General features: G+C 40.6%; 2 protein-coding genes across 7 annotated transcripts in view; one reads left to right on the top strand and one right to left on the bottom strand.

Annotated features, from left to right (window-relative positions):
• The window catches only part of SNAP23 (synaptosome associated protein 23), a 35,886-nt gene extending 19,796 nt beyond the window's left edge, over positions 1 to 16,090 (bottom strand). For 2 of the 4 annotated variants that reach the window (XM_034994862.1, XM_034994865.1), the window contains exon 1: positions 15,990 to 16,090. The gene's annotated coding sequence lies outside the window, so the exon portion shown is untranslated. Of the gene's footprint in view, positions 1 to 919; positions 942 to 15,989 lie in introns of those variants that run through there. The other 2 variants (XM_034994864.1, XM_034994863.1) reach the window with 2 other exon arrangements.
• A 2,916-nt stretch (positions 16,091 to 19,006) lies between these two features.
• The window catches only part of ZNF106 (zinc finger protein 106), a 65,165-nt gene continuing 58,000 nt past the window's right edge, over positions 19,007 to 26,171 (top strand). For 2 of the 3 annotated variants that reach the window (XM_034994626.1, XM_034994625.1), the window contains exon 1: positions 19,007 to 19,128. The gene's annotated coding sequence lies outside the window, so the exon portion shown is untranslated. The remainder of the gene's footprint in view (positions 19,129 to 26,171) is intronic. The other variant, XM_034994627.1, reaches the window with a different exon arrangement.

The raw sequence follows: 26,171 nt of genomic DNA, 5'->3' as shown, positions 1-26,171 counted from the left end.
ACAAAACTGCTCAGAAGTGTCGGGCAGGGTGCAACCTAGAATTAGCTAGCTTTACTCATATTTATTATTTTCTCCAGAAGTTTTTCTTATAAAGTCAGGGAAAGGCTATCCAGAATGTTGTAGTAAAGAGAATTAGAGGTGGGACAGGGGAAGGAAAACAAAATGTCATTTGAGGCAAATATCCCATTAACTTACTGTTCTTAGATATAACCTAATAGATTAAATATCTGTGTCATTCTTTCAATGCTCCCAGAATCTAATATACTATGTTAATTGTGAGAACAGTATATGCTCCTTTTGAGAGGTAACTGCAATATTTTTCCCAATGCTTTTACAACATATCTTCCTTACTATGGTTCATTTGGGCTTTCTAGAAGACTCCAAGTTTACCTTAATTTCTTGTTATAAACTTTGGGGGGAGTGGGGAAGAAGAAATATTCAATGAGTACCTACTATGTGTCATATACCCTATTAAGTACTTATATACATCATTATCTTTATTATACCAGTTTATAGATGGGGGAATTAAGGGTCCAGTAAGTAATTTGCCCAAGGTGACTGAGTCAGTAAAGAGCAGATTTATTATCAAGTTTGGATATTCTGAAACCAAAAATAGCTCATGGTTTAGTAACTAGTCTTAACTGTTGGATGCATCTTCCCTTAACAAATATCAGATGACAAGAACTGCTGAATATTGGAAAATAGACTAAGCACCCTACCTGACAGCTCATTTCAAAATTTAAGATGCCTTTTTTTTTTAAGATTTATTTATTTATTTGGGGGAGGAGGGGCAGAGGGAGAGGGAGAGAGAATCTCAAGCAGACTCCCCGCTGAGCGTGGAGCCCAATGTGGGGCTCAATCTCACAACCCTGAGATCATGACCAGAGCCAAAATCAAGAGTCAAATGCTTATGGGGTACCTGGGTGGCTCAGTTGTTAAGCGTCTGCCTTCAACTCAGGTCATGATCCCAGGGTCCTGGGATCCAGCCCCGCACTGGGCTCCGTGCTCCGCGGGAAGCCTGCTTCTCCCTCTCCCTTGTTCCGTCTCTTGCTGTGTCTCTGTCAAATAAATAAAATCTTTAAAAAAAAGAAGTCAGTCGCTTAAGCAACTGAGCTGACAAGCTGACGTGCCCCTGAGATGCCTTTTTTCTTTTTAAAGATTTTTTTTTTTAAGATTTATTTATTTGTCAGAGAGAGAGAGAGAGAAAGCACAAGCAGGGGGAGCAGCAGGCTCCCCACTGAGCAAGGAGCCCAATGCGGGACTCAATCCCAGGACTCTGGGATCATGACCTGAGCCAAAGGCAGATGCTTAACGAACTGAGCCACCCAGGTCTCCCCCTAAGATGCCTTCTATAATAAAACCATAAAAACTCTTCAACAGATTCAAAGACAGTTAAATTAAAGGAAGAATTGGGGTACCTGGCTGGCTCATTTAGTAGAGCAATGGACTCTAGATCTCAGGGTTGTGAGTTCAAGTCCCACACTGGGTGTAGAGATTACTTAAAAATAAAATCTTAAAAAAATAATTAAAGGAAGAACTACACAGACAAGAGTAATCATGGTTTTCAGCTGTTTTATTTTTTTCCAGCTGTTTTAAAATAATTTAGAATCTGAAATTATTTAGGGGCAGTTGGCTTGCTCAGCCCGTACAGCATGTGACTCTTGATCTTGGGGTTGTGAGTTCAAGTCCTATGTTGGGTATAGAGATTACTTAAATGAACAAAAAATACAAAAAGAAATTGCTTTCCTAGGCAACTAAGCAAAAAAAAAAAAAAAAAAAAAAAAAAGAATATCTTGTAGAATCTGAAATTATCTAAATTTAGAAAATGAAACTAATACTACTGGGAAGAAGGAATACAAAGAAAAAGGCCTTGGAACTGAATCAACAGGAGATCCATGTTTTCACTGATAAAAATGAAGATATGTAAGGAATAAAAGAAACAGCACTTTAAATCACCACCAATTCCAGTGTCTTGCCTAGACCAACATAGGAGTGATTTTATAAAATAATTCATTTTATACTGGAAAGCAAAGATTTTGCATTAAAATATTCTACTAAGTTAGCTTCATGACTTATTCCTTCTCTTAAAATTAATCCTAATTTAAAAAATTAATCCTAATCCTAAAATGCTCTACAAATTACACCCATATAGTTTATTACTGTAGGATAAAAATTTGTGACTCTCCTTGATATATTTTGGTTGGACTTTCATGGTAATCAGTGTACTGACAGCAAGTGCAAATTTCTGTTCATAGCAGGCTAGCATAGTGGTCATTAGCAGGAACTCCAGCATTCAAATTCTGACCCCAAAATGTATTGGTTGTCTGACCTCAGGCGAGTTAGCTAAATCCACTAAGACTCAGTTTCTACATTTGTAAAATAGAGATAACAGGCCCTTTTTGTGAGGATTAAAAAAAGATGATCCATACAAAGTGCTTGTTATTAGTGCCTGATACATGACTAATATTCTAGTGTCAGCCATTATTTTAATATTATTAGGGAAGCAGAAAGAAATAGGCAAAAGAAAAGCAAAACAAAAATGTTAAGTATATGTGACATTAATGTAAATGATACTAAATATTAATTGTTCCATCTGTAAGGCTAAATTTAAATATTAGAGTTGATAATACTGTGTGAGCTACACATCTGACCTATTTTCATGCCAGCCATGAGTCTGCCCATGTCAAGACAGATATTAAACAGGTTTAAATCAAACCATTTCCGGTTGATAGGTACTTTAATCTAGACAAATATATATATATAGCTTTGCATGTCTAAAAAATTAAAGACTGCCCCAAAATGTGTTTTTTTTCCCCCTGGCTAAGGCTTAGCAAACACAAAACCACACAAAATGGTGAAGGTCAGTATATGAAGTGAACAAAGTAAGACTTAAAAATAGTCAAATACTTGCTATAAAAAATATGGGTAGAAAAAAGTCTAGAAGGGAATCATTAAAATATAACCAATAGCTATGGTGGTAGAATTAAGAGTGATTTTACTTCTTCTCCCAATTTACCAAATAGTTTGCAATGTAGTTATACTACTTTTAAAATTCATACATTTATTTTTATCATAAAATATGATAGCTTAGGGGCGCCTGGGTAGCTCAGTTAAGCATCTGCCTTCAGCTCAGGTCAGGATCCCACAGTCCTGGGATCCGAACCCTGAGTAGGGCTCCCTGCTGGCGGGGGGGGGGGGGGCCTGCTTCTCTCCCTCCCCCTGCCCATTCCCCATTCCCCCCCACAGCTTGTGCTCCCTCTTGCTCCCTCGCTCCCAATCCCTCTCAAATAAATAAATAAAACCTTTAAAAATATATGATAGCTCATGACAACCAAGAAAGCTGATTTATAAGATTGGAGAAAATAAAGACAAGGAATTAATTTTAGACCCCATTTCATAAGCATAATTATGAATTCTTGGCCTCTCTTGAGAGAAATCTTCTGTTGGCATATAGTCACAGTAAATATAAATTTGTAGGAACATTTTCATGCATTAACAGATGATCACCTTTCCAAACCACAAAGGTATGGAAATAATACAGAACAATTGGTCCAAAACATCCTGCTAACAGATGGTTAGAGCAAAGGCCCTTGCTAAAGTTTGGCTGGGACCTTACTTCATTCACAGTAGATGGCAGAAATAGGTTCTAATGAGTTCTGAATAAGTTCTTAATGCTTTCATGGCAAAATACTAAGAGGTGGATAAAAGAGGGCCCCACAAAGAAGCAGAGAACTTAGCTGGAATAGAGAATTTACAACTCAGTCCTGGAATACAACCAATCTCCTGTCATGGCCCTTCACCTTCAGTGTATTCTCTTTCTCTAACCTTCCTACCAATAATCAACCTCCTCAGGGATTCTAAGAAAATGACTGAAATTAGAAGCCATTTAAAAGGTAACCTGTAGGTCGTGCTTTAAAATAATTCAGAGGTGATATGATAGCTTAGGGGCGCCTGGGTGGCTCAGTTAAGCGTCTGCCTTCAGCTCAGGTCAGGATCCCACAGTCCTGAGATCTGAGACAGGGTGGGAGTACAGAGGAAACAAGATTGGCCATGACTGTTGAAGCTGGTGAATAATACAGGAAAGTGTCATCATGCTACTTTCTCAACTTTTTATTATGAAAGAATTCAACATATATGACAGTTCTTTAAAATGGCAAGTAACTTTTTAATAGTCGTTACCATTTTGTAAGTCTAAATAATGAGTAAGGGATTGAGAAGAATCACAGGAACAACTACAAGTTAATACTTACAAAGCACTATACACGGAAGGCACTATTTTTTTAAAGATTTATTTATTTGAGAGAGAGAGTGTGTGTGTGTGTGCATGGGGGGGTGCAGCGTGGCAGAGGGAGATGGAGAGAGACTATCTTAAGCAGGCTCCACACCCAGCGCAGAGTCCAAAGCGGGGCTCGATCTCACAACCCTGAGATCATGACCTGAGCCAAATCAAGATAAAAAATCAAAATCAAGAGTCGGATGCTTGGGGTGCCTGGGTGGCTCAGTTGTTAAGCATCTGCCTTCGGCTCAGGTCCTAATCCCAGGGTCCTGGGATCAAGCCCCGCATCGGGCTCCCTGCTCAGCGGGAAGCCTGCTTCTCCCTCTCCCACTCCCCCTGCTCGTGTTCCCTCTCTCGCTGTCTCTCTCTGTCAAAGGAATAAACAAAATCTTTAAAAAAAAAAAAGAGTTGGACGCTTAAGCAACTGAGCCACCCGGGCGCCCCCATGCAAGACACTATTCTAAGAAATGAAAAACATACACATATACACACACACACACACACACACACACACTCACTCATTTAGTCCTTAAAACACTCTCTTAGTCTGTCCAGCTGCTGTAACAAAAAAACATAGACTTGGTAGCTTATTAACAACAGAAATTTATTTGTCGCATTTCTGGAGGCAAAAGTCTGAGCTCAAGGAGCCAGCATTGGTCACCTTCTCATCAGGGCCCTCTTTCTGGTGCAAAACTGATGCCTTATATGGTGGAAGGGGCGAGGGAGTTCTCTGGAGCCTCTTTTATAAGGCACTAATCACTTCCATGAGGACTCCACCTTCATACCTTAAGCACCTCCCAAAGGTTCCACGTAATACCATCACACCAGGAATTAGGATTTCAACATAGGAATTTTGGTAGGAAGACACAAACATTCAGACCGTAACAAACACTATTTAATTCCACATTTTACAGATGTAGGAACTAAGGAACAGTGAGGTTAAGCAACATTCGCAAGGTCATATAGTAGAGCCAGGTTCAAACCTAGGTAGACTGATCCAGAGTATGTGCTTTCAATGACTATTACATACATTAACAAGAGAAGAAAAGAAAGACACATTATCAAGTCATTCAAATGTATAGCAGCTTTGCCAAGAAAAGTATATATATGAAGTTCCTGCCTTCCCCTTTTCAAGTAGCAAGTCTAACTCCAGTCAGAGTTAGAACAGTAGTTCCCAGTCTTGGCTACACATGATCACCTGGAGGCCCAAGCTGCACCCCGGACTAATTAAATCAGAAACTCTGGGGGTGAGAGCCAGTTGATTTTAAACCTTCCCAGATGACTCCAATGAGTAACCAAGGTTGAAAACCACTGTTTTAGGTGAAAGTTGTTTTTTTGGTTTTGTTTGTTTGGTTTTTTTTTTTTTAGGATTTTTATTTATTTGACAGAAAGAGAGCAAGCGAGCACACAAGCAGGGGAAGCGGCAGGCAGAGGGAGAGGGAGAAACAGGCTCCCCTCCAGAGCAAGGAACCTGCTGTGGGACTCGATCCCAGCACCCTGGGATCACGACCCGAGCTGAAGGCAAACGCCCAATTGCAGGCACCCTGTTTTGTTTTGTTTTTTAATGTATAGCCAAGTACTAACTGATGATATCCTACCCCTGTTATAATTCTGGTACCTAACGGAGGAAAAACATACTATTTAACAATGTAGGACAAGAACAACTTAGGTTTCAACAGGTTAAGCAGTGAATTACTACATATGACCCAGCAATTCTATTCCTACGTACATTAGAGAGAAATGAAAACATAGGTGCACATAAAAACTTGTACACAAATGTTTAAAGCAGCATTATTGCTAACAGCCAAAAAGCAGAAAACACCAAATGCCCAAATGTCCATATAATGGAATATCATTCAGCCATAAAAAGGAATGCTACATGCTACAACATGTTTGAGGCTTGGAAGCATTATTCTAATTGAACAAAACCAGACACAAAAGACCCCATATTGTTTGATGTCGTTTATGTGAAATGCCCAGAATAGGTAAATCCATAGAGACAAAGAGTAGATTAGTGATTGCCAGAGGATGGGGGAAAGTGGGGACGGGACTGACTACCAATAGATATAGGGATTGTTTTGGGGGTGATGGAAATGTTCTGGAATTAGTAGTGATGGCTGCACAGCCTTATGAATATACCCAAAGCCACTAAATTGTATAAATGGCGAACTTTACATTATGTGAATTATGTCTCAATTTCTAAAAATTGAAAAAAATGACTTAAGGATGGAGAAAGAATATTTAAAAGAAGAAAACAGTTAAGGAAAACAGTATGAGTAAGAATGAAAAGGAAGATGAGAAGGAAAACATTAATTCTGTAGCTTTTCCTATGCCAAACAATTTTCTGCCACAGTATAAAATGATAGATTTAGTTAAAATAAATGATAGTAGCTATAGAGTAGGCACCACTGAAATATAAAACTTGTACTTTTTTTTTTTAGATTTTTTTAAAAGATTTTATTTATTTATTTGAGAGAGAGAATGAGAGACAGAGAGCATGAGAGGGAGGAGGGGCAGAGGGAGAAGCAGACTCCCCACCGAGCAGGGAGCCCGATGCGGGACTCGATCCCGGGACTCCAGGATCATGACCTGAGCCGAAGGCAGTCGCTTAACCGACTGAGCCACCCAGGTGCCCTAAAACTTGTACTTTATATTCAGTGGATCCCCTCCTTTCTTCTCCAAAAAGAAAAATGGTGGTTGGAAAACAGGATAGAACGTGCCATTCCATATCTTTAAAATGGAAGAGTCCAATTTTCTTTCTCACAATGAGAGAAAAAAATTCTTTTAACTGGCACTTCTGGCTATTATTAATAACTAGTGCAAGAGAAAGTAAAACCTAAATAAGGCAACATCAAGGTCATAACTTTTATGTTAGTGTATCTGAAAATGCTGAACTGTTTTTAGAGCTTAAAATGGTCATTATAAAGGTTATATACTACTATTTTCCAGCAATAAATCTTAATGCCACATTAAAAAATATGTATAGTTTAAAAACTAAAGGCCAAAAATGTAAATGTCTACCCAGCTTAAATGAGATGGAATGAAAACGTTTTAAAAAATTTTACAGACGGGGCGCCTGGGTGGCTCAGTTGGTTCAGCGACTGCCTTCGGCTCAGGTCATGATCCTGGAGTCCCTGGATCGAGTCCCGCATCGGGCTCCCTGCTCAGCGGGGGGTCTGCTTCTCCCTCTGACCCTCCCCCCTCTCATGTGCTCTCTCTCATTCTCTCTCTCTCAAATAAATAACTAAAATCTTTAAAAAAAAATTTTACAGACGATTTTTGTCTTACACAATAATGTATTTTTCTAAATTTTCTTTAAAAGGACTTTTTTTTAAGTTTTTATTTTATTTTTTTAAAGATTTTTATTTATTTATTATTGAGAGAGAGAGAAAATGATAGAAAGAGAGCATGAGAGGGAGGAGGGTCAGAGGGAGAAGCAGGCTCCCTGCTGAGCAGGGAGCCCAATGGGGGACTCGATCCTGGGACTCCAGGATCATGACCTGAGCCGAAGGCAGTCGCTTAACCAACTGAGCCACCCAGGCGCCCCTAAGTTTTTATTTTAATTCCAGTTAGCTAACATACGTTTCAGGTGTACAATACAGTTTCAGGTGTACAATACAGTGATTCAGTACTTCCATAAATCACCATAAATCACCAGGTGTTCATCACGACAAAAGCACTCCTCAATCTCCATCACCTATTTAACCCAACTCCTTACCCCACTCCCCAAAAGTTATAAACATAGACTGGTTGGGCGCGGGTGGGTGGCGCAGTCGCAATCGGTTGAGCATGCAGCTCTTGGTTTCAGCTCAGGTCATGATCTCATGGTTGGTGAGGTCCAGCCCTGCCTGCAGCTCCAGGCTCATTGGGGAATCCGCTTGAAGATTTTCTCCCTCTGCCCCTCCCCCGACTCGCACGCTGGCCCTCTCTCTAAAATAAATAAATAAAATTTGGGGGGAAAAAGAAAGAACTCAAAGACCAGGACTTAAAAAATTTTAAATTAATAAATCTTTTTTTAAAATTAATAAATCTTAAAAAAAAATCCATACACTGGTTTTGTAGATAAGTTTCAGAATACTCTGTTACTCTATAACTTCATTAACAGCAAATTTATGCAATAACTATAAGCTTTTGATAATGAAAAACTCTAAAAGATAAAAAATGTTGCAAACTCCAAATGACACAAGAAACAGTGATATAAACAGTATTTTTTTTTAGCATTCAGGACAGTCTGTGGGTATTTCAATTCCCACTCCTATAAAATTAAAGTTTTCTTAACCAGTGCTTAGGAAAGTAAAATGCTGATTTTTAAAAACCAAAACTCTGCAGCGCCTGGGTGGGCTCAGTTGGTTAAGCAACTGTCTTCGGCTCAGGTAATGATCCCAGGGTCCTGGGATGGAGCCCCACATTGGGCTCCCTGCTCAGCAGGGGGCCTGCTTCTCCCTCTCTCTCTGCTGCTCTCCCTGCCTGTGCTCTCCTGCTTTCTCTCTGTCAAATAAATAAATAAAATCTTTAAAAAAAAAAAAAACTTTCAAGAGATGATGTAATATATACAAGAAAATTTTAAATTATTCCTACTCTTTGACTTTTTCTTTCAGAAATCCAGAAGAAAATCACAGATACAGACAAAAATACATTGCTCCCAGTATTTATAATGTTAAAAAAAAAACTGAAGCAATCTAAATAACCAATGATGGGATTTAACTGAATAATTATGGTACAACTACATGATGGAATGTTATTCAGCCATTTAAAATTATTTTGAAGACTTTATATTCTTCCATATTTAATTTTAATCAAAAATATATATGTGTGGGGCGCCTGGGTGGCTCAGTCGTTAAGCGTCTGCCTTCGGCTCACGTCATGATCCCAGGGTCCTGGGATCGAGTCCCGCATCGGGCTCCCTGCTCGGCGGGGAGTCTGCTTCTCCCTCTCCCACTCCCCCTGCTTGTGTTCCCTCTCTTGCTGTGTGTCTCTGTCAAATAAATAAAATCTTTAAAAAAAAATATATATATATATATGTGTGTGTATATATAAGGATCTACCTTCGGCTCAGGTCACACATATACAAACTATGTATATATACACACAGTTTGTGTATATATACACTATGTATATATACACATACACATATACAAACTATGTATATATACACATAGTTTGAGATGTCAAATAGTTCTACAACAGTAATAAATAGCAATTCCCCTGCCCTCTCTTGCGCCCCAAACCAATTCCTGCTTCCAGGAGCCCAGAGGCAAAATTTTCAACAGTGTTAGTTGTTCCAGTGTTTAACCTCAAATTCCTAAATCATATGCTTATAGTGTTGTTTCTTTATATTTTCCAATTTTGGGTATCATTCATGAACTTTCTACAATGAAGATATTTAGCTCTTATACCTCCCCATCTCCTATTTTTCTTATTTGTCCTTGGCTGGCTGGCTAATTAAATTCTTGGCTGGAAATCAGAAGTCCTGAAGCAGTGAAGAAATCTGTTTAATTTTGGCTATCCCAGTCAAATAGAGATGACCATAAAATCTTTCCTTCAAAGAACATTTTTATTAATCCCAAGGAACCAAGGTTCCATGGAACATGACTTGGAAACTACTAGCCTGAAGAAATTTCTGCTTAATCAATCAGTTATCTGGGAACAAAGTTTCTGCTCAATTCTTATCTCAGAGAATAGTCTCTGAAAATAAACCTCAGAGATCATCTAGTCCAACTTCTTTATACTAAGAGAATAAAAAGCAGCACTTCTGGCTCTTAGGCTCTTTCCATAATACATAATCTTTTTTGGGGGAGGGGGGTGGTCCTTCCTGGAACAGACTTGATGGTAACTGAGGAAAAGGCAGTTGTTTGCAGAGGCCTGTGGTCTTAGAAGGGCATGCCAGACCAGAACCCAACTGAAGAGGAAAACTAGACAAAGGTTGTCAGAAGAGAATGTGGTGACATCTAGCTATGGTGACTGCCCCCAAAGAGCTGAGAGTTCCCTTATGCTGATGGATGGAGAGTCAGCAATCTGCCTAGCCTGAAAGCTTAGCAGAAAAAGATTCTGGTCCCAGAATACATCCCTCTTAATTCATTCCAGAAACATTTTTCAAGAATCTGCTATCAAGGGGCACCTGGGTGGCTCAGTCGTTAAGCATCTACCTTCGGCTCAGGTCATGATCCCAGGGTCCTGGGATCGAGCCCCGTATTCGGCTCCCTGCTCAGCGGGAAGCCTGTTTCTCTTTCTCCCACTCACCCTGCTTGTGTTCCCTCTCTTGCTGTGTCTCTCTCTGTCAAATAGATAAATAAAATCTTTAAAAAAAACCACAAAAAACGACCATTAAAAAAAAAAAAGAAAACTACCCTCCTTCCTTTTTAAATGTGTATTTTATGACACATTGTAGTTAGGACATGGAAAATAAAGCACTCTTCTCTCCTGCCTCTAAATATATAGTTTCCAGTTTTTCAGTTTTCTAGTTGTTTTGTGTACACAAATCCTGCCTCTCTACAAGACTAAAGTCTTCTTAGCTTAAGGCTAAAACCATCTCAACCAATGTCAAGGCCAAGTTGGGCTGAAAATGATTTCAGTTATTATCAATTCTCCTGTGACTAAGCTTGCTACTTTTAGATTAGGTGAGATAATTTAATAAATTGTGTTGAACGAACATAATGTAGTGGTTAATAACACAGACCCCGAGGTCAGACAGACCCTGAGTTCATCCTAGCTCTGATACCCAGGCAATTTACTCAACCTATTCAAGTTTCAGTTTCCTTGTTCATTAGGGTAACAGTTCTACCTCCCAATGTTGTTTCAGAAATGAATTAATGTATGTAAAGTGTTTAGCACAGTGCTCACGTTATTTATGTTCTCTATCTGTGGTATTTGACTGTTTGAGAGGCTAATCAAAAAGTTACTAGGTGAACTTAGAATCACAGCCAAAATACTTTGGATGGTTGGGGTGAATATTTTATTCAAGCAGGGTGAGCCTTGTGTCATCCCCATCTCACACCTGTGTATCTAAAGATGAATAACGGAGAAAAAAATGGAAAAAATAGAAGAAAGGATAATAGAGAACAAAGTAGAAATTCAGACATGGACCATCACTTATGGGGTAAAAGAATTTAGTTTTTCTTTAGGAATATATTTTTTGCTTAGATCCCATTTTTAATATGAAACATTAAAAATGTTCACACATGGGGGGCGCCTGCATGGCTCAGTCAGTTAAGCGTCTGCCTTCAGCTCAGGTCATGATCCTGAGGTCCTGGGACTGATCCCTGCATCGGGCTCCCTGCTTGCGGGGAGCCTGCTTCTCCCTCTCCCTCTGCCGCTCCCCTTGCTTGTGTGCTCTCTTGCGGTCTCTCTCTCAAATAAATAAATAAAATCTTAAAAAAAAAGAAAAGAAGGAAGGATGTTCACACACACAAAAAGTACAGGTGCACAGTATTCTAAAATACTCAAAATACTCTAGGTCACGCCAAAAAGAGCCCCTGCTCTGGTTAGAAATTTAATTCTTTCTAAAGACATTCAGATGAGAGCTTTATCTATGTCAAGGCTAGTTTCCTCCTTTTACTTCCTGTGTTTCCTTTCTACTTCCTTCTACAGGAACAATTTTAACCATTTTTTTTTTAAGATTTTTATTTATTTATTTGTCAGAGAGAGAGAGAGAGAGCACAAGCAGGGGGAGCAGCAGAGGGAGGAGAAGCAGGCTCCTCACTGAGCAAGGAGCCTGATGTGGGACTCGATCCCAGGACCCTGGGATCATGACCTGAGCCGAAGGCAGATGCTTAACGACTGAGCCACCCAGGCGTCCCCAATTTTAACCATTCTTATAAAGCTCAAAAACTATGCAAATATAAGAAGTACACCACTGAATCATATCTATTAAACATCTTGTTTCAAAGAGCACTGAAGCACAGGATTCCAGACAGAAACCATACTGCTGAGAAAATACCACTAAAAATCAGGAACCGAAAAGATCAAGATTACATTTCAGCTTTATAGAAGTACTGTTTATGACTTAATTGCTGAAGCCCAACACCTAGTTTTCAAGTCCTGCTCAACCCTGGAACTTCCACAATTCTACTCTAAGTGACCAGAATATAATCTTAGGAAGGTAGATCTATATGTGATTATAATCAATTGTATTGACATTGTCTAAAAGAAAGGGTATGGAAACAGAAAAGGGATGCTCTATAAGAGTTAAGAAAGAGGTTCAAAAATGCAGCATTCATTCTCTAAGTAGGAGAGACGTACAATCTGGCAGACTTAAGTATGGTATCTGCCAAGGAAGACACCAAGTGTGAGGTAGGGACAATTAGCAAGGATTCACCTTGCCTGAATGAAATATTTACCCAAGTCATCCAAGTATTTTGGCTCTGATTCCAAGTTCACCTAGAAGCTTTCTGGTTAGCTTCTCAAATATTCTGATACGATGCCAGAGATAGAGAACATAAGCACTCAGGACCCTGGAAAAGAATATCCCCCACAGTAGGTAAAAAGAGTGGCATTCTTGGGGCGCCTGGGTGGCTCAGCAGGTTAAGCATCTGACTTTAGCTCAGATCATCATCTCAGGGTCCTGGGATCAAGCCCCAATCAGGCAGGCTCTGTCCTCAGCAGGGAGTCTGCTTGTCCCTCCACTCTGTCCCTCCCCCTGCTCATGCTCTTGCTCTCTCAAATAAATAAAATCTTAAAAAAGAAGAAGAGTGCCATTCTTGTTTATACAAAGGGCAATAGAGCGTAGTGGTTAAGTGCCCAATACTTGGAGGCATGTTTTAAAATCCTGACTATTGCCTAATTTACTTCTCTGTGCTTCAGTTTTTTTCATTAAATGAGAATATAATGTTTATTTTGAGCATTATAAGGACTGAGTTAATTCATGCTAAGCATTTAAACCTTGACTGGTATATAGTGCTCAATGAAGCTATCATAATCTTTCATAATTATTAAACATCTCTTGTGATTTTGATTTGAGAATCAAAATCCAAGCATGATCAACCCTAAAAAAATTGTGATTTTAGACTATCAAAGAAGTGTCATAATGTAAGGCCTCCGTAGTCATGCCAGAATATACTGTTATGTGTATTCAGAGTGGGTAGGGTGGCTTTAAAAGGCAGACACAGGAGACAGGTTTTGAAGGGCTTTGTGTACTCTACCAAGAAGTTTGGATTTTATTTTAGAAGTCTCAAAAGGCCATCTAAAGGTAATTTCAATTGTCAAAGCATTGTTCAAATAAATTTAAATCCAAGTTACACATCTCACAAAAGTCAAGACGGATGGGGGGATTCCAGAAAAAATATACTGATAAGTATACAAGTATGAAATTGAAATCAAAACCAAAATGTCAGTGAATTTAACTGAGTGCAAATGGAACACCACTTCCACCACCAATATTACAAAATGAGCAGTACATGCTGTTTCCTGGCTCTATAATCCACTTCCTCCAGTTGCTGGAGGCACTGGATCCATCTGTTTCAAGTCTCTATTCACCACAACAAAGAAAAAGACCAGTCCTTGTCATCTAGTCCTTTCTCAATCGACAAACCTAGAAACGAAATATAGCACTAGAATAAAAAAGTTCAGCACTCTTGAATTCAAGCAACATCATATATTATAAATGCTAAAATATAAATAACACTGAGTACAAACATAAAAAACAAACTTCCAGAATGTTTTAAGACACAGCACCTTAATTTAGAAGAAAAAAAAGGGCAGCTGATTTCACAAAAATGTCAAAGAGCAAACATCCTCTTTTTCCCTTTTGCTATTCTAATCTACTTTCATCTGGTGAAACCAGATAAGTAGGTGTGCTAGAATTGTGTCACAATAGTGAATGCCATCACTGAGTTCACAGAATTTTGAAGTCCACTGGCCTAGTCCAATCTTCACTTTATTTTAAAAATGAGTAGGTTAGTTCCAAAGCAGTATTTTCCAGAGTGCAGAGCAAGAACACGAGATGATTTCAGTTGTTATATAAACAAGTTACATACTGAAGTTATTATAATGTGTACTAGAAAAAGGTATACATAAAAACCATAATTTCACAGATTATCACTTTGGAAGAGGGTAGTGCTGAAAACAAGTCTATTAAAAACATGAAATAAAATAACACAGATGATCTTCTAAAAGGCAAATTTTATTATAGTGGTATGGTTCAAGAGGAGTGAAATACAGCTGTCCCATGAACAACAGGGCCTGTTTTTTTATTTATTATTTTTGTGTATTTGCTTCCTTCTTGGTTCAAGGTTGTGTTCTGAATGATTAGAAATGATGTGACCTTTAGTTATCCTGTTACTATGCTTAAGCTCATTTAGAGTAAAAGAAGCAAACACTAAGATGCATACAGAAATACTACTGTTTATAGGAAAGAGTGCCATACTGTTAAGAAAATAATGGCACAATAAGACTTTGTTATCCTGGAACTAGAATAACAGGAATTTTCTAGTACATATCCACATACAAGCACCTTAAAAAAAAAGAAAAAAAAAGAAGCCTAGAAATACGATAAATATCTGAGCTGTAGGCTGTTACATGATTATTCTATTTACTGTCACACTTACTGTCAAAGGAGCATGGTAATGTGAGCAGAGATGTTTCTCCTAATATTTGCTAACATTTATATGAATGCGTTCTTTCTCGTTACCTCTTGCCAAAGGAACGAGTGACAACTAACCATTAGAATGCCTGAGGCATCAACTGTGATGGTGGAAGAAACATTAATTTTTAAAAAACCTTACTATGAAATAGTTTGTTTAGATCTCAACGTGTTCTAGCTAATGATGTGCCATGAATGTCAAGTGTGGTTTTCCAGGCTAGGCAAGAACGCTGGAGAATCATTTCTATTTGGTCTTATCTGCTGTACTTTTTACTGGCACATCTGAAGCCAGTCTTAAGGACATAAGGGCAGAGGGAGTAATATTCCTCTCAGTTCTTGAAATATCTGCTTCTGTGAAGCTACGTTATTTTCACATGACTGAGGGAACGCTGTCAGAAGCTAATATCCAAGCACCCCTCGCCAGTCGTCCCCCTACTTCCTAAAGGAGATGACTAGCAAAAGGCAAAATGATACTCCCTTTTCATCTTCTTTTCCCAACTTTGATGTCTTTCGGTTTCCTCTACCCTCGTCTACCTTTCCTAACATTGTGGTGACTAATGATGAAAAAAAGGATGAGCTGAAATAGCACTTTCCGGTACTCCCCCTGCCCACCCCCGCAACCAACAACTCCAGCCTGGAATTGTAAAATTCGGTGTTTTACAGATCCTTCGTTAGTCTACAGTAAAGCCGCGACGTTAAGGATGGGCTTTCCTAGAGAGCATGGACTCTCCAACGCCACGAACCTTAGACACCTTCACACAACTAGTTCAGAGTTATCTGATCACTGTGGTCACCATACAGTCAATTAAGCCCGATCACAGGAACACTGGAGGGGTAGAGGCTGAGGAGGGGTCCCACGAACCACCATCCCGCCACCCTTCCTCTGCTTGGTTTTTAGGAGGGGTCCGACGAACCACCATCCCGCCACCCTTCTCCGCCGGCCCCAAGGTAGTTTCCCGGTGGCTCGAGTCCTTGCTCCGGGCCCAGCCTGCCCAGTCCCGGCCTGAGCACCTCTACTCCTCCCCTTAAGCCCGGCCACACCAAGTTTTAAGCCGTCACGATAATACTCTTCTTCCTGGGATCTGATCCCAAATCTCAACCGGGCTAGCTCCCTCAACCCCACTCCTGAAGGCTCACCAAGCAGTTCCGGCCACTCCTCTCGCGCCGCAGCGGCTCGGACACCCCCGGCCGGACCTGAGGGTGAGTCCTCCTAGCGCCTGCGCGCGCCGGAGCCGCGCGCCTGCGCACTTCCCTGGCCGCGCGGCCGCGGACACACCCCTGCATCTAGAGCCAATCACAGTCTGAGGGGTTTAAATCTCCCTGCCACGCAGGCGGAGAGTCTGCGGACTCACCCGTTGACCGGATAATTCGAATCCCTCTCAAAGGTGGGAAGTATTTATGCAACAAACATTTGTCAAGGGTAAACCGTTTGCTGGATGATCGCTGAAGAAAAGAGGGAGAAAAAAAATGCCTTCCCTGCCTTCCCGGGTCTTTCCACCTGTCTAGATTGGAGATCGATATGTAAACAAATTATAGTGGATAGAATATGGTGTATGGCGTTGGAAAGTCCGAGGCGAAGTTGGCGCACAATGAAAGCAGCGCCTTATTCTTAGAGATGTCAGAAAGGGTTCCCAGAGGAATTGACTTTTCAGTCAGGAAGGCTAAGTAGGAGTTCTGCCAGAAGTCTGGGATGGAGGGAAATAGTTTTCCAGCCTGTGGGAACAGCGTATGCCATTAAGAACATAGCACCTTCGGTAAATTCCTTGTAGTTCATCCTGGTTAGAGGCTTACAGCTCATGGTGTATCTCCGGGTGAAGTGGGGAATAAGGTTTAAATAGTCGGCAATGGGCCAGATCTTGGAAGGTTTTGCACTTTTGGACTAGTGAGCCTGCACTTTATGCTATGAACACAGCCATTGAAGGGCTTTAAACAGGTCCAGGAACTCTTCCTGAATAGAGCACAGTGCTTGAAATTAAAATAAATAGATAGATAGATAGATAGATAGATAGATAGATAAATAAAAAGTATTTCAAAGGAGAAGAGGGTTTTGGAAGAGAGAAGGTATCTCAGTTATAAGAGGAAGTATGTGTAAGTTTTATGTTTAGTAACAGGAAGTTAAAGAAGTTCTCATCTGATGACCTCTGTTTTCTCTGTGAAGTAGGAGATGAGGTCATCTGCTAATAGAAAAGGAGCTGGGAGCTTTAAGGAAAGTGGAGAAGTTTTGGAATATTGTTACAGAAAGTGAAAGAACAAGTTGACCCCAGACAAGTAGGACTGTTAAGCAGTGTGGGCTTTTATAATATTGGTAAAAATGAGCTTCCCAGCTTCTACCCTCCTGTGTGACTTTCTCAAGCAGCAGTCACTTCTTGTGCGCAGAAGTGGACAAAATGTATGGTTGAGTTTATTTATGGTTGGGATAATGCCATGGTATAATGCCATAGTTCTCAACCAGGAACATTTTTGCCTTTGAAGGAATATTTGGCAATGTCTGGAGTCATTTTTGATTGTCAAGATGATGGGGATTGAATTGGGGGATATAAAGGCACGTAGGTGTAATGTAAAGGATGTAATGTAAAGGCATGTGAAGGACGTAAAGGTGGGGGATACTACAGGCATCTAGTGTCCAGGGATGCTGCTAAGCATCTTACAATGCACAGGACAGCACAAGAATTATCTCCAAAATAGGGGCACCTGGGTGTCTCAGTCCATTAAGTGTCCAACTCTTGATTTCAGCTTAGGTCGTGATCTCAGAGTTGTGAGATGGAGCCCAGCATTGGGCTCTGTACTGGGCGTGGAGCCTGCTTGAGATTCTCTCTCTTTCCTTCTGCCCCTCCCCACCCCTAAAAAAAATTATGTTCAAAGTATCATAGTACCAAGGTTATAAAACCCTGACCTAGGGGTGCCTAGGTGGCTCAGTCGGTTGGGTGTCCTCCTTTTGGTTTCCTCTTAGGTCATGATCTCGGAGTGGTGGTGTCTGTACTCAGCTGGGAGTCTGCTTCTCTCCCTCTCCCTCTGCCACTCCCCGCTCCCCTGCTCTCTGCCTCTCAAATGAATAAATAAATCTTAAAAAAAAAAACCAAAAAAACCCTGATCTAGGATTACCTTGATGCTCACCAATGGCTGACTTTGGTCTTCTACAAGCTTTTTCTTGGACTATGGCCCTGAGCTTATAGGGCAACATAGTCCTTCCATTGCACCTTTGAAGGAGAGTAGAATGAGCAGTGTACCTCAGACTTTGAGTGTTTCAAGAAATTGTGATGTCACAAATACAGAATTGGAATAGCTCCTCACTCCTTTAGATGCAAATCTGGGCTTATACATAGATGAAGATGAGTTGCTTACTTTGATTTTAGGTATTGAAGATCTTGTTGAACATAGACATTATTAGAACTTCAATAATATAGGAGTAACACTTCACACCATTATTAATCTTAATGTAACTTGGTTTATCTGATTTAATTGTAGTCACTAAAAATAGGATCCTGAGGGAATGAGTATGGACTACATTTAATGAAGGAAATAAATACATTCAGTATTAAAATATAATCATTGGTATTCATGGATTTTTTTACTTTATGACGGGCACCCATTCATGGATAGGCACTTGACCCCTGTTATGTCATTTAATCCCAGCAACCCCCTGAGAGATATCACTATCCTAATTTTAACTGTGCAGAAACTGAGTTTCCGAGAAAACTTGTAATTTGCCCAAAGTCATAAATTACTAGTAGCTAGGTCAAGATTGAACTCAGATCCGTCTGCCCTCAAGCTCTTGCACCTTCCATTAAACGTCAGTAAGTTTTACAAGGCAAAAATGGTTCGAAATTTAGCTTAAACAATTGCCACAATATAAAAGGAATGCTGGGGATTTAGGAAGAGAGTAGAAGCAACTGGGAGGCCCAGAAAGAGTAAAAGAATGAGAAAGGAACGAGGGAGGCTGGTCACAGGTGCGTTCAGTGCAGCCGAGTAACTTCTGCAAGCCGGGCTGCCTTCTTGATCTTTCTTTTCCAGTAAAGCCTCTTTCCCCTGTGTCCGTTGTTCACTCTCGTGTGTTCAAATAAAGCTAGATTATTGAGAAAGGCGGGCAGCAAAGGGGGGGGGGGAAAAGGAGCGTGACGGCGGCGGTGTGCGCCTGCGCGCTGGCGGCAGCGGCGGCGGTGCCCGGCGGGGAAGGGGTCCGGAGTGGGCCGCCGGACCCAAAACTGAGGGGGGCCTCGGGGAGCCCCCTCCCGGGGACCTTGGCGGCCTGATGGAGTAAGAGGGGTCGGCTGTGATTGTGAGTATCGAGGGGCCGGGCTGCGTTGAGGCATCCCGGAACGGCGGGGTCCTGGTGGTCTGCCCCTAAGGTTTCGAGCTGCAGGACGCGGCCGGGTTTCTGCTCCTGCAGGCTGCGGCGCAGCGGCATCCCGGTCCTCCCCTCTCCCGGAGCCCGCGCGGTTTACAGGCAGGCGGTGCTTCTGGCTTCGGGGTACAGATTCTCGCGGGGGCGTTCTGCTCTGCTTCTGGCCCCTGCAGGAAACGCGCCTGAAAGAACCCTGACCTTTAGGGGAGGCCGCTGACCTCTTTCGGCCCCCGGTTCCTCAGGGATCTCGTAGACCCAGGTGCTTCAAGGCCTACGGGTCACAGGCCAGGAACACCTTTCGACCTCTTGTGACTGACAGCCTCCGTTCTTTTGCCTCCTTCCGTCTTCTCTCCCCGTGGGATGCCTCTTAATAACAGCTACTAATTATGGAGCGTTTACTACGTGTCAGTTTAATATTTAGTCCGGTGCATAATTATGGGGGAGGAAATACTTTGCACCCCGCTCCCGCTTGAGTCTGCTCAATTTAATCATCCTTGAGAGTCAGTAAGCCATTTTATTGGGAAGTTTGAGATTTCCATGGCTTTTAGGAATTTGGGACTGCCATGCTAGTTAAGGGAAGTTCTCTTACTAACAAATAGGTGCCTTATCCACCATAATGGTTTATATAGAATTTACTCAAGCCGAAATAACTTTTTAGCACTTAAGAGCCCAATACTATTCTTTTTTTTTTTTTAAGATTTTATTTATTTATTTATCTGACAGAGAGAGAGACAGCGAGAGAGGGAACACAAGCAGGGGGAGTGGGAGAGGGAGAAGCAGGCTTCCTGCCAAGCAGGGAGCCCGATGCGGGACTCGATCCCAGGACCCCGGGATCATGACCCGAGCTGAAGGCAGTCGCTTAACCAACTGAGCCACCCAGGCGCCCGAGCCCAATACTATTCTAAAGCCCATGGGAAATAGTAAAATTTGTTTAAATCCCTGTTCTCCAGTTTGGTTGTGAATGAAACAATGGAAGATAATATTTCGATTCATTTAGGATACATTTAGCACCACTGCGTATGTGCCAGACACACTCAGGTTTCTCACAAAGATTGATGAGATACTGTAATGGAAAGTGTTTTTTTGATTTCAGATTAGGCCGCTGAAAGTTTGATGGTAATTTGCTCAAGCTAACCTAGCTAGGGTAAGTGGTGAAATTCACATATGCCAAGGCTCATCTTGTCCTGTTAGACCAAGAATCCTAAGCACTTTTGAGAAGCAACTACATGACAGTTTTAGTTTCTAGAGTTAACTCTTTAGAAAATGGTAGACACCTTTAAAGGTACTAGATGGTTTTTGAAGAACTTCAACGTGGCTTGGAAGGTGGTAGGAGGGTGTGAAGGAAAATGATCAAGTTAGTTCAGAACCAGTTGCTTTGATTAAAAGGACGATATTTAGAAAGGAAAAACTGCAAATGGTAATTTTTTATCTACATTAGAGCGCAGTACGTGTAATCTGTAGAAGAGTCTCCTGTACAAAGAAAGCAAGGAATAATGGTAGATGCTAGCTGACTTGGTTCTGGGACCATGAATGGCTCTGTGAGAAATATACATATTGTGCATTTCGTAATTGGAATATTTTAGTGGGACGTTTAGGTTTAATTTGTGTATCCAGTGAATAAGAACATGTAGGTAGATAAGTTACATAGGAATACTCCAGTTGCACATTCAGCATGCTAAGTCTCTTAATTGAAACCTTACAGTCAGTTGGGTTTTTTCCTCCTAGAATCTAATCTGAAAGGAACTATCAAGAAATGAGAGTTCCTAAGTGTTCATCAGTAGAGGACTGGTTAAAGAAATTACGCATTTGTTGGAACAAGCCAGCCCTCTGTGCTGATACTGAGTAATAACCAAGATATGTTAAGTGAAACAAAAAGTGCAAAAGAGGTTTTGTATTTTGCAACCGTTTGTTACTTTTTAAAAAAGTTTATGTATTTGCATATATATGTATAGAATACGTCTGGAGGAATATGTAAGAAGGTGGTAACAGTGACTGTAGGTGCACATGGCTGGGAAATAGGAATGGGAGGGGAATAATTTTCTGTGTTTTTAAGATTGTGTGTGTGTGCGCGCGTATTTGCGCAAAAAGGTGGTTTTATTAAAGCACGGGGACAGGACCTGTGGGTAGAGTTGCCCTGGGGTCATGAGGAGTGGCCCATTATATACTTTCAAGTTGGGAGGGGGTTAGGGATAGTGTTAGCCTCCCAGCTATTTTGGAAACAAGGTTTCCCGGATCCTGAGGGGGCTAGCAATTGTTAGGAAAGGTCTTATATTACTGTTTAGTAAAAACTTAGTCATGAGACCCTTCAGATGTATATCTGTGGGTCATATGCTTGGGGGATGATTGACAACTTGTATCATGGGGGGAGTAGATAAAGGAAGTTTCCAAAGGAATTTTTATATGTTAAAGTAGACTTACGGGGTGGGCTAAAACTAGCCTTTTGCCCTTAGCAAAGTATTTATATTGAGGCAGCTGAGTTCCTAGAGAGAGGTCACTCTACCTGTTTCAGGGACTTGTCCGTGGGCTGTAGATAGTAAGGAAATTTAATTTTTTCTTCTGCCTTTGTTTCCCACATTATGTTTTTAAGAACTGTTTTATGAAACTTAAAAACATCCAGAAAAGTAGAGAAAATGCTGTATTGAATCTGTGCAAATTGATCATTTTAAAATCTGTTGTTACATTGCTGTATTTTATTCCTGACATCTCTAAACAATTTAATACACATCTCTCATAAAAAGAACATTTTCCTGCATAACCCGGTAACACAATCACACTGAACAACTAATTTTTCTGTATTATGTAATACCCAGTCTTTATTAAAATTTCCCCAAATTGGGGGCACCTGGTTGGCTCAGAGGAACATGCGACTATTGATCTTTGGGGTTGTGAGTTCAAGCCCCATGTTGGGTGTAGAGATTACAAAAAAAACCTTAAAAATTTTCCCCAAATTGTCCTCCCCCCCCCGCACTGTTTTTGATCCTATTTGCAATCAAAGTCTATGCATTGCATTTGGCTATTATGTCTCTTGAAATCTTTTTAAATCTAGAACAGTTACCTTTTTTCTCTCCCTTTCTCTTCTTTCGTTATGACTTGTTGAAAGAGACCTGGTCAATTATCTGATTGATTCCTAGTGGTTTACTTAGCTGGTTACTGCAAACTGGAAGGTACAGGTAAATGCTTGATTGGATTCAGGTTAAACACTTTGGGGCTATCATAGACTATGCTGTGTACTCTAGTTTTTCTATTAATGATGTTGAGATTAGTGGATTCAGATGGTAAATGTGAGATTCTCCATTGTAAAATTGTATTTCTCCCCTTGGAAACCAGCTGTAAGCCCTTTTGTATATTTAAAATTTAAAACTAGTGTTACCTATTCAAAATATAAATAATTACCTTTAAAAAGACAAAGCTTGGGTGCCTGGGTGCCTCACATGGTTAAGCGTCTGCCTTTGGCTCAGGTCACGATCTCCAGGTCCTGGTATTGAGCTCCAAGAGCCCCAGGTTGGGCTCCAGGCTCAGCAGGGAGTCTGCTTCTCCCTCTCCCTCTACCCCTGCTCTCTTTTGTCTCTCTCTAATAAAATCTTAAAAAAAAAAAAAAAAGACAAAGCTTACTGGAAGAAATTGCTGCTGCTTATTTTTTATTTTTTAAAGATTTTATTTAGGGATGCCTGGGTGGCTCAGTCAGTTAAGCGACTGCCTTCGGCTCAGGTCATGATCCCAGGGTCCTGGAATCAATCCCGCTTTGGGTTCCTTGCTCAGCGGGGAGCCTGTTTCTCCCTCTGCGTCCTGCTCCCCCCTGCTTGTGCACTTTTTCTCTGACAAATAAAATCTTAAAAAAAAAATTTTTTTATTTATTTACTTGTTTAGAGAGAGCAAGAGCAGTGGGAGAGGGAGAGGGCATCTCCAGCTGACTCCGTGCTAAGCGCAAGGTGGGGCTCCATCTCACAACCCGGAGATCATGACCTGAGCTGAAATCAAGAGTCGGTTGCTGGGCGCCTGGGTGGCTCAGTCCTTAAGCGTCAGCCTTAGGCTCAGGTCATTATCCCAGGGTCCTGGGATTGAGCCCCGCATTGGGCTCCCTGCTCCGCGGGAAGCCTGCTTCTCCCTCTCCCACTCCCCTTGCTTGTGTTCCCTCTCTCGCTGTGTTTCTTTCTGTCAAATAAATAAATAAATAAAATCTTAAAAAAAAAAAGTCGATTTCTTAACCAACTGAGCCACTCAGGTGCTCCATGCTGTTTTTTTGGGGGGGTGGGGTGCGCGGGGAAGGTAGGGGCAGAGGGAGAGAGAGGATCTTAAGCAGTCTCTGTGCTCAGCGTGGACCCCTACATGGAGCTCAATCTCAGAACCCTGAATTCATGACCTGAGCTGGAATCAAGAGTCCCAACATTTAACCGACTGGGACATTCAGGTGCCCCATGCTGCCTTTTTTTTTTTTTTTTTAAGATTTTATTTATTTATTTGAGAGAGAGAGTGAACAAAGGATCCCAAGCAGAGGGAGAGGGAGAAGCAGGCTCCCCACTGAGCAGGGAGCCCGCTGTGGGGCTGGATCCCAGGACCTGAGCCGAAGGCAGACCCTTAATCAACTGAGCCACCCAGATGCCCCATGCTGCTGCTTTTTAAAACTGAATCCCTGATAACTAGGTGGTAGTATCTCATTTTATACAAGAGGAATTTCAAGTTCAGAGGTTAAAATTTACTCAAGGTGGTAGACCTATTAATTTTATCTGTTTCCAAGGTCATGCTTTTCCACCATACTTTGTAAACTATACACTGGTATGTAAAAGTAAAATTGTTATTACTCCTAGTAGTTATGTTACTTGTCTCTCATATCTTTTTGAACAGGTAATCAGTATCTAATGATATTAGACATTTTGGAGTATCAGTAAATGTGGATAGATCTCTGTAATGTAATAGTCTATAATGAGCCATTTTGAAAGTTCAAAATATGTGTGCAAGTCGAAGCTCTTAATGATTTCTGGAGTTCCAAAAAAGTTCTATACGTGGAAGCATTATGCAGTCTTGGTTCTTGTGCCTAAAGTCTTCAAGGTTTAAAAAAAATATGAGTTAAAAGAAAATTAAAAAATTAAAACTATATGTGTATTATTGTTTAATTTTTTTAAAAGTACAAAAGGGTCTGTAATGAAAACCTGCACACCCTCACTTTTTTCCCCAGAGGCAGTAACTGTTACCAGTTCCTTGGGTATCCCACAATAGATACTCTGCATGTTTATGTATATGTCACTAGGATAAATTTTGTCATTCTTCTATAGAAGTATCTTAGCAGCATAACCTAAAATAATACTGTTGAAGTTTATACTCCAGTTTTTATTGTTTATATTTTGAATGTCTTTGCTAACTTGTGTTCATTCATTCAACAGTATTGAGTGCTTATTCTATACCAGATGGTGTGGCAAGTCATAGGAATAAAATGATGAACAAGACAGGCATTCCTGCTAGCTGTCAAGGAGGTTACCCTCTATTGGGAGAGGCAGTCATTAAGCAAATCATTATACTAATGACAATAGCAAAGATTCAGTACCTGCTCTGTGCAAACACTTTATGTGGATTTTTAAATTTATTTCTCAAAACAACCCTATGACATTGATACTAATAATATTTTTATTTCATGAATGCACAAAAAGATTAAATTATTTGGTCAAGATTGCACACAACTAGTAAGTGATAGAGCCAGGTTTCAAACACAAGCAGTCTGGCTATAGAGATCTTGGCTATCTTCCTTTATCCTAATGCAATGGTTTTTAATGAGTTTGAGATCATCCCCTAAGGAAGTTTGGAAATTTGTGGGAGTGTTTTTTGGTTTCAGAATCATTGAGAGGATGACATTGACTTTAGTGGATGGAGATCAGGGATGTTGGACATCCTGTAATGTAAAGGACATCCCTAACCTATATGGTAAAAATTGTTACACATTTTGCATCACTTTCAAATGTTCCAGAAGATGTTCATGTATGTGAAAAATCTGTTTATGATCGTATGGCCTAGAACCAATTTGTTTTACACAGAAACTCTATTTTTTTTTTTTGTTTTGTTTTTACATACAGCATAGTTACTGTATAAATCAAGTGATTGTGCTTTCTTTACTTTAGAAAGTTTACAAAGAGTTGGCCCCTATTTTGGAAAATCATATCATAGACAGCAGTGCTATTCCTGGTATTTTTATCAACAACATAACATGTCTACATCAGTCTGTATTTGTAGTTGTTACCTTCATAGTCTTACATCATCTAATCTAGTCATGTCCAAGCATTTGCATGTTGAAATGCATATTTTTTATGAGAAATTACTTTTTTGTTATAGTTAGCACATTATATTGATATTTTAGATTTTACTTGTGTAAGTTACAGTAGCTCTGAATGTCGTTTCTTTTTTTTTTTTAAAGATTTTTATTTGAGAGAGAACGTGTGCATACATGATCCCAGGGTCTTGGGATCGAGTCCCACATTGGGCTTTCTGTTCAGGGGGAAATCTGCTTCTCCCACTCCCCCTCCCCCTACCGCCCTGAATTTCATTTCATTAAGGATAGGAGATATTAGGGGCACCTGGGTGGCTCAGTCGTTTAGCATCTGCCTTCGGCTCAGGTCATGATCCCAGAGTCCTGGGATCAAGCCCCACATGGGGCTCCCTGCTCAGTGGGAGGCCTGCTTCTCCCTCTCCCTCTCCCACTCCCCCTGCTGTGTTCCTTCTCTCGCTGTGTCTTTCTCTGTCAAATAAATAAATAAAATCTTTAAAAAAAAAAAGGATAGGCGATATTACAAAATATTTATGATTAAGAAAAGGTATAAATATCTTGAAAGAAAAATTGTGTGGTGACAGTTGGGGAAGCTGGTTGATGAGCACACTGGGGAGTGTTATATTAATCCCTCACATTTATGTAAGAATGAAAATTCCCATCATGTTTTAGAAAAAAAAAGGATATTGGGTCTGATATGGTTGAGAACTGCTGCTCTACTCCCTGC

Source organism: Mirounga leonina, unplaced genomic scaffold, assembly GCF_011800145.1.
Source record: "Mirounga leonina isolate KUSES-001 unplaced genomic scaffold, KU_Mleo_1.0 Mir_91, whole genome shotgun sequence".
Lineage (NCBI taxonomy): Eukaryota > Metazoa > Chordata > Mammalia > Carnivora > Phocidae > Mirounga > Mirounga leonina.
The sequence above is the reverse complement of the archived record's forward strand: the minus strand, read 5'-3'. Positions and strand labels throughout refer to the sequence as shown.